Source organism: Hippoglossus hippoglossus, chromosome 14, assembly GCF_009819705.1.
Source record: "Hippoglossus hippoglossus isolate fHipHip1 chromosome 14, fHipHip1.pri, whole genome shotgun sequence".
Taxonomy (NCBI): Eukaryota; Metazoa; Chordata; class Actinopteri; order Pleuronectiformes; family Pleuronectidae; genus Hippoglossus; species Hippoglossus hippoglossus.
Window position 1 is genome coordinate 24,775,198 of NC_047164.1, and position 12,523 is coordinate 24,787,720.

Sequence of the window (12,523 nt, forward strand, 5' to 3'; positions counted from 1 at the left end):
GAGAGAGCAGCAGAGTCAGTGTTTGTGTGTGTGAGTCAAACAGAAACTACGCAATTTGTTCATAGAAATCAACCACATATAGTGATCATTTTGGCCAAATGTGGTCACTAATCAGCAGATTCCACTGTATTAAGAAGACCTGGAAGGACCTGATCTGACTGTGACATAATAAAACCTTTTTATGTGTGACATCAGTGAGATCTCTTGTGATCTCTCTCTCTCTCTCTCTCTCTCTCTCGTTGTGACTCTCTGTCAGCATGATTAATGTTCCTGGTGCTCAGGAAGTCATTTGACATTGCCACAGTGGGTGGTGTGTTCATGAGCAGTTTGACAAGAAGGGAAACAAACATGAAGAGACATTGAAGAGATCTCAATGATGTGGCTGCTTAGTTGCCCTGCCCAGCCTTCTGCCTCTCACTGCCTTCAGGCATGACCCCAAACACTGTCTGACCCTTTCTCATTTATTATTTGGACTCAGCAAGATGCCTCATGCTAGCTGGAAGTTTTGATTTTTCACCAGTGACTGCATAATGCAGCCTTCCATCTTTCCCCTCCTCCGCCACCTCCTCCTCCATACTCCAACTTGACCCCATCAACCCTTCAAAAACCCTTCATCCATCCCTTTTGAAATACTTTATCCCCTCCCTCCTACTCTCTCACTCTTTGGTGAATTATAGGCCCGTGAATTACACCTTTTCCAAGTCTCAGCATTTCTGGCTTGGCCTGCTGATCATTCTTTATTACTCTGAACTCTTGGCACAAAATTTGATCAGCCACCTCACGAAGAATGTATGATTTATTTTGAGTCCAGAGAAGTGAGAAGTGTTTGAGTTCGCAAAAGACTTTTGGAGTTTCAGGGGTAAACAGCGTAGCTGATTAGTGACCTATCTTCAGACATAATAAAACAACAGAAAAAACATAACATGCCTCCATGCTGCTGTGGTGTCAACCAAGTGTCTCAACTGAACTTCAAGTTCGAAGTAATTTGAACTGATACCTACTAGGGTTGAGCCGAATACTCGGATGAAATGAGTATCCGGTAGGGATATTGAACTTTTACAAGCACGAGTACCGTCCGAGTAAAATGTGTCAATATCCGTACTCGTGATGAATGAAAAAGTTCACTGCTGCTGCGCCAGCAGCGCCAGACAACGCAATCTTGTCGTTGTCACAGCCACTCTGTCCACAGGGATACTAACGTGTAACATTGTTATCTATGATCATATATTCTCAGGGTCCACTGGTTGAGTCAGCGTGCACCCAGCACGGCCATACAGACAGAGAGCCACGTGCCGTGCACAGGCTCCACAGGCCGAGTCGCGGTGCGCAAGGCCCCGCAGGACAGAGAGCCGAGCGATAATTTAGTTGGTTGAACAGATACAGATACAGATAATGGTGCACTCGCTCATCCCTAATTAACAGTGATAAATGAGAAGTTACAATCGCTGTTTTTTTATGAAATCAAGCAAGGAAAAGGCCTCCTAAAGCTCTGGGAGGAGCCAGAGAGGGACAGGAGACCACACAAAATCCTCACATCCGCTTCTAAATTAGTATTTTTTTGGAAAGATGTTGTATTTAACAGAAAATACTTAATTTTCCTTTTCATCATGCTAATTCCCAGGACTCATCCAATAGACAATTTGTGGAAAGACAGTGCTTGGAACTTAAACCAATAATGTCGACCCAATCTAATTCTCCTGATTCTTAAAGGGGATTCTCCCATTTCCACCAGAAAAGCAGGGTTGGGAGTCGTTCTAAAAGCATCTCCACACAATATAATGGCCTTAGCCTGAATCCTATCCAGTTTACAAAGGACAGATTTAGCTGTCACAGCACACAACAAAGCCATAGTCTGTGGCTTTCCCTAGTCCTCCACAAGATTCAAAGCCCTTTGAATTTATACAGCCAGTTTAGAAATAGTTTTCCCCCTCCTCCAAATGACCATGATCTGTAAATAAAGACAATCCGTATCCATGGTGACAATTACTAAATATGTCATTTACCATTATATCAAATAAGATAGGACAAATAACTGATCCTGGAGGGGTACCATTTTCAATTTTAGCAGTTTTAGAAAAGACTACCTTGACCTGAATGGATCGATTATTTTAAAAATCCTTTATCCAATAAAGCTTTCTCCCTCTAATACCTGCATCATACAGTTTAATAAGAATTCCATCCATGCACACAGTGTCATACTCCTTTTCTATGTCTAATAACACCCCTATTACTACCTCTGTACAAATCATGGCCTTCTTAATAACCTGAACTTTTATGGTAACAGAATCCATAGTGCTTCTCCCGTTCCTACATCCCTTTTGGTACTGAACAAAAAAACATTTGTTTCAAGAAACCATCTGAAACTATCCTTTCCATTATTTTACACATTACTGATGTCAGAGCTATTGGGCGATATGAAAATGGAACAACTGCATCTTTTCCTGGCTTCACAATCAAGACTGCATGTTTCAATTTTATCTGTAACTTACCCTTTTCCCAACTGTAATTAATTATACAAGGTGAACATTTCTTCTAACACAATGTGATCTAAATGTTTGAATAATTCATAGTTTATTCCATCTTGGCCTGGGGTATAATTTGACCCAGCTTTAACTGCACTTTGTAATTATTTCAAAGAAAAAAAATATTATTTCATTCCAATTTATGGGATAGTTATTTACCTCCTCATGGCATAATTTCCATTGCTCATCTCTTAAAACTATTTGCCTTCTCTCCCTGAGATTTAGAGTTATGGACCTCCTGTAACACCTTGACAAACATCTTTAAAATATTAGCTTTTTCCTTATTCAATTCTGCCTCAGCATCACCATCATGAACTACCATCATTTATGACTACAATGTTCCATCCATCTAACATTTCCTCAATAACAGATCCATTACTATCCCTCATCTGGTTACCCCACAACGGGGAAGAAGTTCATTAAAGATATTCTCCCTTGAGAACTCCCACCCTCAGTGACCAAACATTCCAGATGATCATCAGCTGTTATTATTTTACACTGAGTTTCTGATCTAATAAAAGTTGCACATCCACCACCTGGTCTGTCAGATCTATCATTTCGCAATGGAATGCCATTATCTAAACATGGTTTCAGCCAAGTTTCCTGAACACATAAAATCTGGCTTATTTTCGATGTCCCAAACAAATCTTTTGAATTCCTGCCCATTGGAAATCAAATTTGTGGCATTCCACTGCATCAAAATACAACCAAACATCACCTTGATCATCAAAGAAGTCACCATCATCCAACTTTTCACCTTCTATCAACCCTTCCTGCAACTTGTCGCTTCTTCTTCCACAAATCGAATTATGTCCGACCTTGATTTTTTTTGTCTGGTACCAAATACCACATCTACAATAAAGGGAATTAAAATGGCTTTGTTTCGTTATGTGACTGTATCCCTATTTGCTAAAGCTGGAAAATGTTCCTGAGACAGCAGGGGTCCATCCGCAGATTATCTGCTCAAAACAGTGGGACCATTACGGCCTTCCACCCTCTTTAATGCTTCTGCATAGGATATCTCGTGCTGATTTCTGACTTCTTGAATCTGCTTTGCTTTCTGAAACTGACTGCATTCCAAGGAAGATGCCAAAGGATTTTTCCCACAATTACAACAATTCGGGAGTGTCACTTTACAGCTTCCAATATCATGAATTCCCCGGTACTTTGCATACCTGCAGCTTTCCCTGCAGGACATCGCAATGTGTCCAAATCTGAGGGATTTAAAGCATCTGTTGTGCAATAATGCATTAAACGTGATACCATGAAATGGTGTGCCTTTCGGCATTCAATACATTTGGTTATCAAAATAAAATATTGAATATTAATATTAAAAATACTAATATTAAATAATAACTTTAATTGATTAAAGTTACCTCGGGCACCACCCTTCAAAGGAAGGGAAAAGATAGCCAATTTATTGATTAAGTCTCATAAAAGTACTAACTACAAATTTGGAACTCTGATTAACAATTAAATTAAGAACTATAACCAAAATTACCCTATAGATAGTTAGCTAAGTTGAAGGATATAGAGTTCTTGACAGTGTAGAGGTTGGCAAAATTCACACTTATGCAACATTAATGAAAAAACTTATGAAAGAAAAACATTTATTCTGAAGATAATAAAGTATAACAACACAAATTACTAAAGATGTACTTACTATATAAACGTGTGTATGTGAGTATCCGTGTGTGTGTCTGTGTGAGTGAGTGTGCTTTCAAAATGGCTGCTGGCCCCTATGAAGGCAATAAACCATCCCCCCTAGTATTTTTACGACATTTGGCGGGGGTCAGAGAGATGGGTGCTGAGATATGCGTGTGTGTGTGTGTTGGTGCCAAATTAGAGAAAGTTACTAGATGCATGCAAGGAAAAACTGAAGAGCATAACATAACTAACATTAACTTTCAAATAACTTGTAACCAAAATATCACAGCAACACAAATCAAACTTATAAACATCACACGGAATCGAATAAACAGTCTTTGCTTAGCCTAGTATAATTATTAAGCCCAGTTGTGTTACCCTTCCATGGAAAGGAAAAAAAGGTCACTGTGCTGTTCGAAGTCCAGTGAAGTCGTCTTGCTGGGTTGTGGCTCCTGTTTTTGTAGTTCTGCTGTGCGATGCAGCTCTTGTGCTGGCTGTTAAGCAGGACCTCGTGGCGCTGCCTTTTGAAAGGTTTTAGCAGTCTTGTAGTGGCCGTTTCACTTCGTTCCACATTACAAAGGCCACTTATATTATGTCTGCGGAGTGTTTCTTGAGTTTGACTCGTGTCCAACATATAGATCTTGCCTTGTTGTGAGAACCCAATGTCAACACAACTCCAGGAGGCAGGTAAAACTTGAAAAAGGGTTTATTTTCCGTTCCAGCACATTGCAGACACACCTTTTAACGATCCTTTATCGAATTGGCGATGCCGTCTTTTCAAAACTGTCACGGTGTCACGATGTCCCAATTTCACGTTTCCACGTTATCATGATGTCACGCTATCACGGTCAAAAACTTATTTCATTCCACTCAACAGACTCCACACTCACCACGATCTTCATGCGCTCAATAACAACCATGCGCATGTGCGATGAACCGCATTATGGCATCCTCAACTGTCGCAAACAAGCCGCAAAAAAGCGCTCAAAACTATATAATTGAATATAGCAGACACACTATACAAAATATATTTTAACTGTGTAAAACTAAAACTACAAACCTGGATAATATAAGAAAATATCAAACCAACATTAATATTTAACTACGCAGAGGCTGCATGGTGGCTCTTACATTTCCGGCCCCTAATTATAAGGCAGGATAGCTTTATAATTATTTACATGCAACATAGTCATAAGAGCCATATTAACACCAAAATAACTTCAACAAAACAAGACGTATTTTTTATGTACACTTTGTATGTGCACGAGAGGAAGTAATCCGTCTTCACCCCGTAATGGAGATTAAAAAGTTCAACAGTTACTTTCTCCTTTCAGTTGCCGGGTAGCAATACGCCTACACCCCTGCACTGTACACGACTGCATTCACTCTAAGTGTCCACGTCACATATGAGGCAGAGCTGATCCACGGGCCTCTCCAAGGTCCTGAACTTGGTTTTGACTAGTACTCGTCGAACTAGTCCCTAATCATCTGATATGGTTTGTACGACTACCCAGAAGCCAAGAGCTCCGGGGGGCATTGTCATCCAGGATCATCACAATTTGTCCTGGTTCCATATTTTTCTTGACACTATTCCACTTTTGGCGTTCTTGTAGGCTGGGTAGATATTCACGCACCCACCTTCTCCAAAACAGGTCTGCGAGGTACTGAGTTTGCTTCCATCTGCGGCGTGAGTAGCAGTCATCTTTGTGAAATAGCCCTGCTGGAAGAAAGGGCTGCTTCTTTAACAGCAGGTGATTAGGTGTCAAGGCTTCAAGGTCATTCGGGTCTTCAGACAATGTCGTTAGCGGTCTGTCATTAAGTATGGCCTCAACCTCACATAATAAAGTCTGAAGACACTTGTCATCTATTTTTTGCTCTCGAAGAACAGACTTCAGGACCTTTGTCACTGATTTCACCCACACTCCTCCAAAATGGGATCCAGCAGGTGGGCTGAAAATCCACTTGATTCCCATCTAAGCAAGAGCATCCTGGATCTTGGCTTGGTTCCACTGCTGCATAGCTACCCGTAGCTCTTTCTCGGCAGCGACTAGGTTGGTGCCATTGTCTGACCTCATAACGGAAGCTTGACCTCTTCTACACAAGAACTGTCGGAGGGCGTTTATGCATGAGTTTGTGTCAAGTGTGTGAGAGACCTCCAGGTGAACAGCTCGGGTTGTCAAGCAGGTAAACAGTACGCCATACCTTTTAACGATACTTTGACCTCTTTTGACCTCTATGGGGCTGAGATAGTCCACACCCACATGGGTGAAAGGTGGCTTGTCTGGTAGTAGTCTATCTGAAGGCAGGTCTGCCATTTTTTGTCCATGAGCCTTTGCTTGGATTTTTCTGCATGTAACACACCTGGACAGAAGTTTCCTCACTGCTGTGTTAGCTGCTGGGACCCAGAACTTTTGGCGTAGACGAGAGAGCGTATACTTTCTCCCTAAATGACCAACCTTTTCATGTATGTACCGCAGAAGCAGGGTTGTGGGATGCATGTCCTTTGGCATAATTATGGGATGCTTTGATTCCTCAGGCATTGCAGACTTGCTGAGGCGACCTCCTACCATTAGGATGCCGCTGTCCAACATTGGATCTAACTTGCATATGGGACTGTTTCCTTTCAGAATCTGTTTTCCTTTTTCCAGTGCGGAGATTTCTGCCTGGAACCTGCGACGCTGACAATATCGGATTATGTCCATCTCTGCTTTGTTCAGACACTCCCCGACAAGAGGTCCCTTATGCAAGGCAGTTCTCAGATCTAGCTGTCCTTTACTTGAAAGCAGTAAACCCTCTTTTAGTCGTAGCATCCAAGCTACTGCTCTCTTAAGACGATGCCAGTCAGAGTAATAGTTCATTAATTTATCCATAATGTCAGTACTCTCCGCGACAGCTGTACAGTGTACAATGACAGCTTTCCTCACCTCATCATCATCCTCAGAGAGCACCACATCGTCCTGCTTTCCTGAATGTTGATCGTCCACATCCTTCAAGATTGATGGTCCTTCAATCCAGCTCCGTTTAGCCATGAACTGCTCTGCATTGAGTCCACGAGAGGCACAGTCGGCTGGATTTTCTGTTGTGTTAATGTAACACCATTGCATCTGAAAAGTGATGTAGCTGGGCAGTCACAATAGGTCCAAAGTTCTCAGGCCTAATGCATCTCCTTACTTGGATGTTGGAAAGCTGAGGTAGGTTGTTCACCCAATTTTTCCAGTATTGGGCAAGCTTGTCAGGAATCCTCTCATCCCAAGTGAGCTTTTCCTTGCATAGCTGTTGCAAGAGGATTTTAGCCGGGAGAACAACTGGAGCGAGGAATCCCAGTGGGTCATATATGGAGCTTACAAATGATAAAACTCCTCTTCTTGTGACTGGTTTCTGGCTGACATTGACTCTAAACTTGAAGCAGTCTGACTCAATGCACCAGAGCACGCCTAGTGCTCTTTCAACAGGAATAATGTCCGTTTGCATGGTTAACTGAGTTAGACACAGAGGTAATAAACCGCTTGTCCTCTTGTGACATTTCCACCTCGTCGCTGTTGCAATGCTCTGGAAAGTCAGCGTTGTATTGCTGTATGAGCAGTTTTTCCACTGTCTCCACTGAAATTCGGTTAATTGTGACTTGCTGCTGTTCATCACCGTCCAAAGCACTGTCTCTGTGTTCTCTGAGCGGACCATTAACAGTCCAACCAAGAAGTGTCTTCACAGCATATGGCCCATTGCTTTGACTGTGGATAACCTTCCATGGCTCGAAAGCTTCATGCACATTATTTCCAATGAGGAGCCCTATTTCAGCATCGATGTGTGGCAGCCTCACGTTATGGAGATACGGCCATTTTGTATGTCCTCCTGCATGGGAATGTGTTCCTTTTTTACTGGAAGGCTCTTTTGAGTAAATACCTTTGGCATGCTGATGAAGCTAGCTTCCTCAAGTCCACAGACCTCCAAATCTCTAAGAAGGCAACTTTTCACTTCCTTTGTTGAGCCCATTGTGGTTAATATCAGCTCAGTTCCTTTTCCCTGAAGATTGAGCTGCCTTGCTAAAGAGTCTGTGCAAAAGGTTGCTGAGCTCCCAGGGTCAATAAACGCATACGTTTCAACGATTTTGTTGCCTTTCCTTGCCTTGACGTAGACTGGAAGTATGGCAAGAACACACTTGTCTCCGGCCCCAACACAGGGGTTTTTCTTCTGGTTTAGGCTTACCAATGCACTTGAAACAACAGTTTGATCTGAAGTAGCATCCTCTTGCCTTTTTACACCTGACTGGCTGTAGGCGTTCTTGTCTCTGTAAATGTGTAACATGCTGGGATGCTTTCCTGAACATGTTTGGCATGACATTTTCTTTTTACAGTCTTTACTTACATGCCCTTTAACTAGGCATCCGAAGCAAAGTCCGGCCTTCCTTATAAAATCCAACTTGTCCTTATGAGGTTTTTCTGCAATACAACGACACTCCTCTAGTGTGTGATTCCTTTTGCAGAACAAACATGGCTTAGTGAAGGCAACAGTGTTCGATGGACTGAAAGCCCTTGTCTTTGACCTTTCATCGTCTTTCTCTTTGGCTGTGGCCACATTTGTAGCGAAGCTGCTTCCTTTTATTCTTTCTTTCTGGAACTTTCTCTCCATCATTGAAACCTTCTTTTCCTTCTTTTCAGCAGCAGGGCCTTGTAAATCTCCAAAGAGAGGGTCTGTGATGATCCTTGCTTGCCTGTCCACAAAGGCGACTAGATCTTTAAATCTGACTCTCCTCTGACTCTTTTCCTGGATCTCAAATGCCAGTGCCTGCCATCGTTCTTTCATTTAGTAAGGCAACTTGGAGACAATAACTCTCATGTTTGTAGGTTTATCCAACTCATCCATGTAGTCCACATCTTCTAAAGCGTTACGACAGCCCAAGAGGAAGAGTGAGAAATTGTTCAGTGCCACACCGTCCTCTGATTTTATCTGTGGCCAGTTAAACACCTTTTCCATTAATGCTGTGGCAATTTTCAGCGAGTTGCCATAGCGACGTACCAGCAGGTGCATGGCTTCATGGTAACCACGATGTGCTGGCATATGCTGGCAACTTTTCACAAGGTCTTGTGGCTCACCTTGTGTGTACTGCTCCAAGAAGTACAGCTTATCAGCATTGTTGTCTGTTCTGGAATCCACAGTGTGTTCAAATGCCTTGAGAAACGATCTAAAGTCAAGTGGGTCACCACAGAAAACAGGAATGTCTCGTTATGGCAGACGTGCTAAGTTCAGATTTTTCACAAGCATCTCTGTGATGTCAGTCTGCTGCTTAATGACATTGTAGATAGCCTTTGTGGTGTCATTTTGCTGCTGAGGAACCCCATGGGATGTTGCAGCTGATTCTTCTTCTCTGTATACTTTAGATCTAGCTCCAGCTGCAGTAAACACCCTATCAGGAGGCTCTTCATACCTGAGGGGGTTGAGTGTTCGACTGTGTCCTGCTTCTGGCTGGGCAATTTCCTTCTTTAAATGAGTGCGTGACAGGTTTACAGCATCTACATACTCGTTCATAGCATCACCTTTAACAGGGGAATCATATCCTTCGTAGATTTTGATTTTGGCGTTAGACACTGCCAAAGCGGTTTTAAGTTCCAGTTCACTTCTCCGCTTTTAACTGTACTTGCTTTAAGGCTAAAGCTTGCTTTTCTTTGAGTACAGCTGCCTTAGCTTCCAGAGCTGCTCGCTTGGCTTCTTCCCTTAAGCGTGCAGAAGATGCACTACTACTTCCACTGCCAGACTTTGACCCAATAGATTGGGACACCATAGACACACTTTCCATATGAGTTACATCCTCCTCAATTGCTTGAGACTTTTCTTTTTCCAACTCAGCATCATTAATCCACATTTCAGTTCTTTGAATGAAGTCCCGCAGCCTATCTGCCTTAGGATAGAACCACTCTTCTTGGTCCTTACTTTTTTCATCCTGATGAAGATAGAGCAGAACCGTACTGTTTTATTCCTTGAAGTCCTCATAAGTTGCTTTAAGAACTTTCAGATTTGACTTAACTTCCTCTAAGTTGCAGTTGTTTTCCATTAACTGCTCCATTTCGTTTGACTTTGCTCTTAACAGTCTTAATTTTCCTCTCCTGGCATTGATGTGGTGCTGGATCCTTTCCGCCATTGACTTTTCCGTGTACTTGACTGCCCGCTTGTGGCCGTGGTCCACAAGTGCGTCATTATCATAATTTTCATCCGCCATGACGTATTGCTGATACAACGTCTCACCGTGACTTTGCCAGTAGCCGAACTTAGAGTCCTACAGCCTTACAGAAAGGCTCAAGTTGCTGTCCGTGTTCAATAATCCAATTCCTGTGTAATTTCTGCGGCAGGTCCTTTCACTATCACACTGGCGCTTTCCCGTGCACCCAGGTAATAGTCCGATCCCTCCACGTCACGATGGCTGCACAGTCAGCTGTTATCGAAAGTTTTTGACTTATTGTAGTGGCCGTTTCACTTCGTTCCACATTACAAAGGCCACTTATATTATGTCTGCGGAGTGTTTCTTGAGTTTGGCTCGTGTCCAACATATAGATCTTGCCTTGTTGTGAGAACCCAATGTCAACACAACTCCAGGAGGCAGGTAAAACTTGAAAAAGGGTTTATTTTCCGTTCCAGCACATTACTGACACACCTTTTAACGATCCTTTATCGAATTGGCGATGCCGTCTTTTCAAACCTGTCACGATGTCCCAATTTCACATTTCCACGTTATCACGATATCACGGTCAAAAACTTATTTCGTTCCACTCAACAGACTCCACACTCACCACGATCTTCATGCGCTCAATAACAACCACGTGCATGTGCGATGAACCGCATTATGGCATCCTCAACTGTCGCAAACAAGCCGCAAAAAAGCGCCCAAAACAGAATATAATTGAATATAGCAGACACACTATACAAATTATATTTTAACTGTATAAAACTAAAACTACAAACTCGGATAATATAAGAAAATATCAAACCAACATTAATATTTAACTACACACACGCAGGCATGGTGGCTCTTACAAGTCTGCTCCAGTCAGGCCTGCTTGAAGGTTGGTAGAGCTTGGATTGGGAGGAGGTTTCCCTCACTTGGTGAGTGGAATGCTGCACCTCTCCTCCATTGAAGTTGAGCAGAAAGAGAGGTGACCTCCTCTCGGAGGGTTGCGTGGAAAGAGGAAGAAGGGGGGGGAGAACTGGGCTTATATTGGCCTGGTGACCTCATGGGTCATGGGGCCCAGAGTGACCAATAGTGGTTGAAACTTGTGTCTTTGGTCGGTTTTCACACCTCTGTGTGACGTTTCAAGCACCCTGGGAGACTGATTTCTGGAGGCTCTGGTTTGTCTTCAGAACAAGGAACATGTGCTCGGGATTTGGCCTCCACATGTACTGACGAACTGTAGTTCACAAATACCAGGTCCCAACACACCACAAAGGATAATTCTTCCAGACAACCAATGTCAATACTCTTTCTAAAAGAACCTAACCAGTAAAAGTGACCAGAACAGGAACATTTGGAAATCTCATAGCATCTTTTATTTCTCCTCCCTTAACACTTTCCTTTATTTCCTTCTCTGATATCTCAGTCCAAACTGCACAAATTACACCTTTAACATCTTGTGTTAACTCTAAATTTATCACTTTCACCTTTTTCCTCTTATTTTTCCTATTTTCTTGGCTTTGTCCAATTGCTTAACATTTTTACAAACCACCAAGATTTGGCCACTTGCAAGAATTCTTGCTTCCAGTCCATCACCCACTGATTTCAGCGTTTCAGCCACTTTCAGAGGGTTCACTGATTTAAACCTACTTGCAACTTGGTCTCTCATTTTAAACATTATTTTAAATTCCATTGCAATGTTTGCAACTTTCATGACCTTATTAACCGTTGTGGATAGGGCTCAGAGAGCAGCTCCAGGTGAACCAGGGAGAGTTGATTGATCACAGCTGAGATTAGTTAGCCAATGAACTCTCCCTTGATTCAAAAGGTGGCAGGGGATTTAGATCCAGAGCCGCGCCCGCCACCGGCTTCAGCGCTGTGCGGCAGGCAGGAACAGGAGCCAGGCCAGCAGATGCTCCAGCAGCATTGTCCACCTCTCCACCTGCCTCTGGGGAGCCTCCAGCTGCCATATGCTCTTCGCTGATAGGATAGGTCAGTGTCTCTGGCAGTCTTGAGCCCCACGTTGGGTGCCACTGTGGAAAAAGACCCCTGAAATGCACTGCAGACTAAACACGCAATGATACTCAACTCAAACCGAACGCGACAGACATGTTGCTGATCTAGCAGCTTGTTAGCTGCCACAGGCTAACCACAACAAACAACACTGAAGAAACACTGCAGTGTGGAGGGATGCAAG

General features: G+C 42.9%; 1 protein-coding gene across 1 annotated transcript in view; it reads right to left on the bottom strand.

Moving 5' to 3' along the window:
- Positions 1 to 12,523, bottom strand: part of LOC117774944 (CXADR-like membrane protein) — a 53,344-nt gene that overhangs the window by 32,941 nt on the left and 7,880 nt on the right. The window lies entirely within an intron of this gene.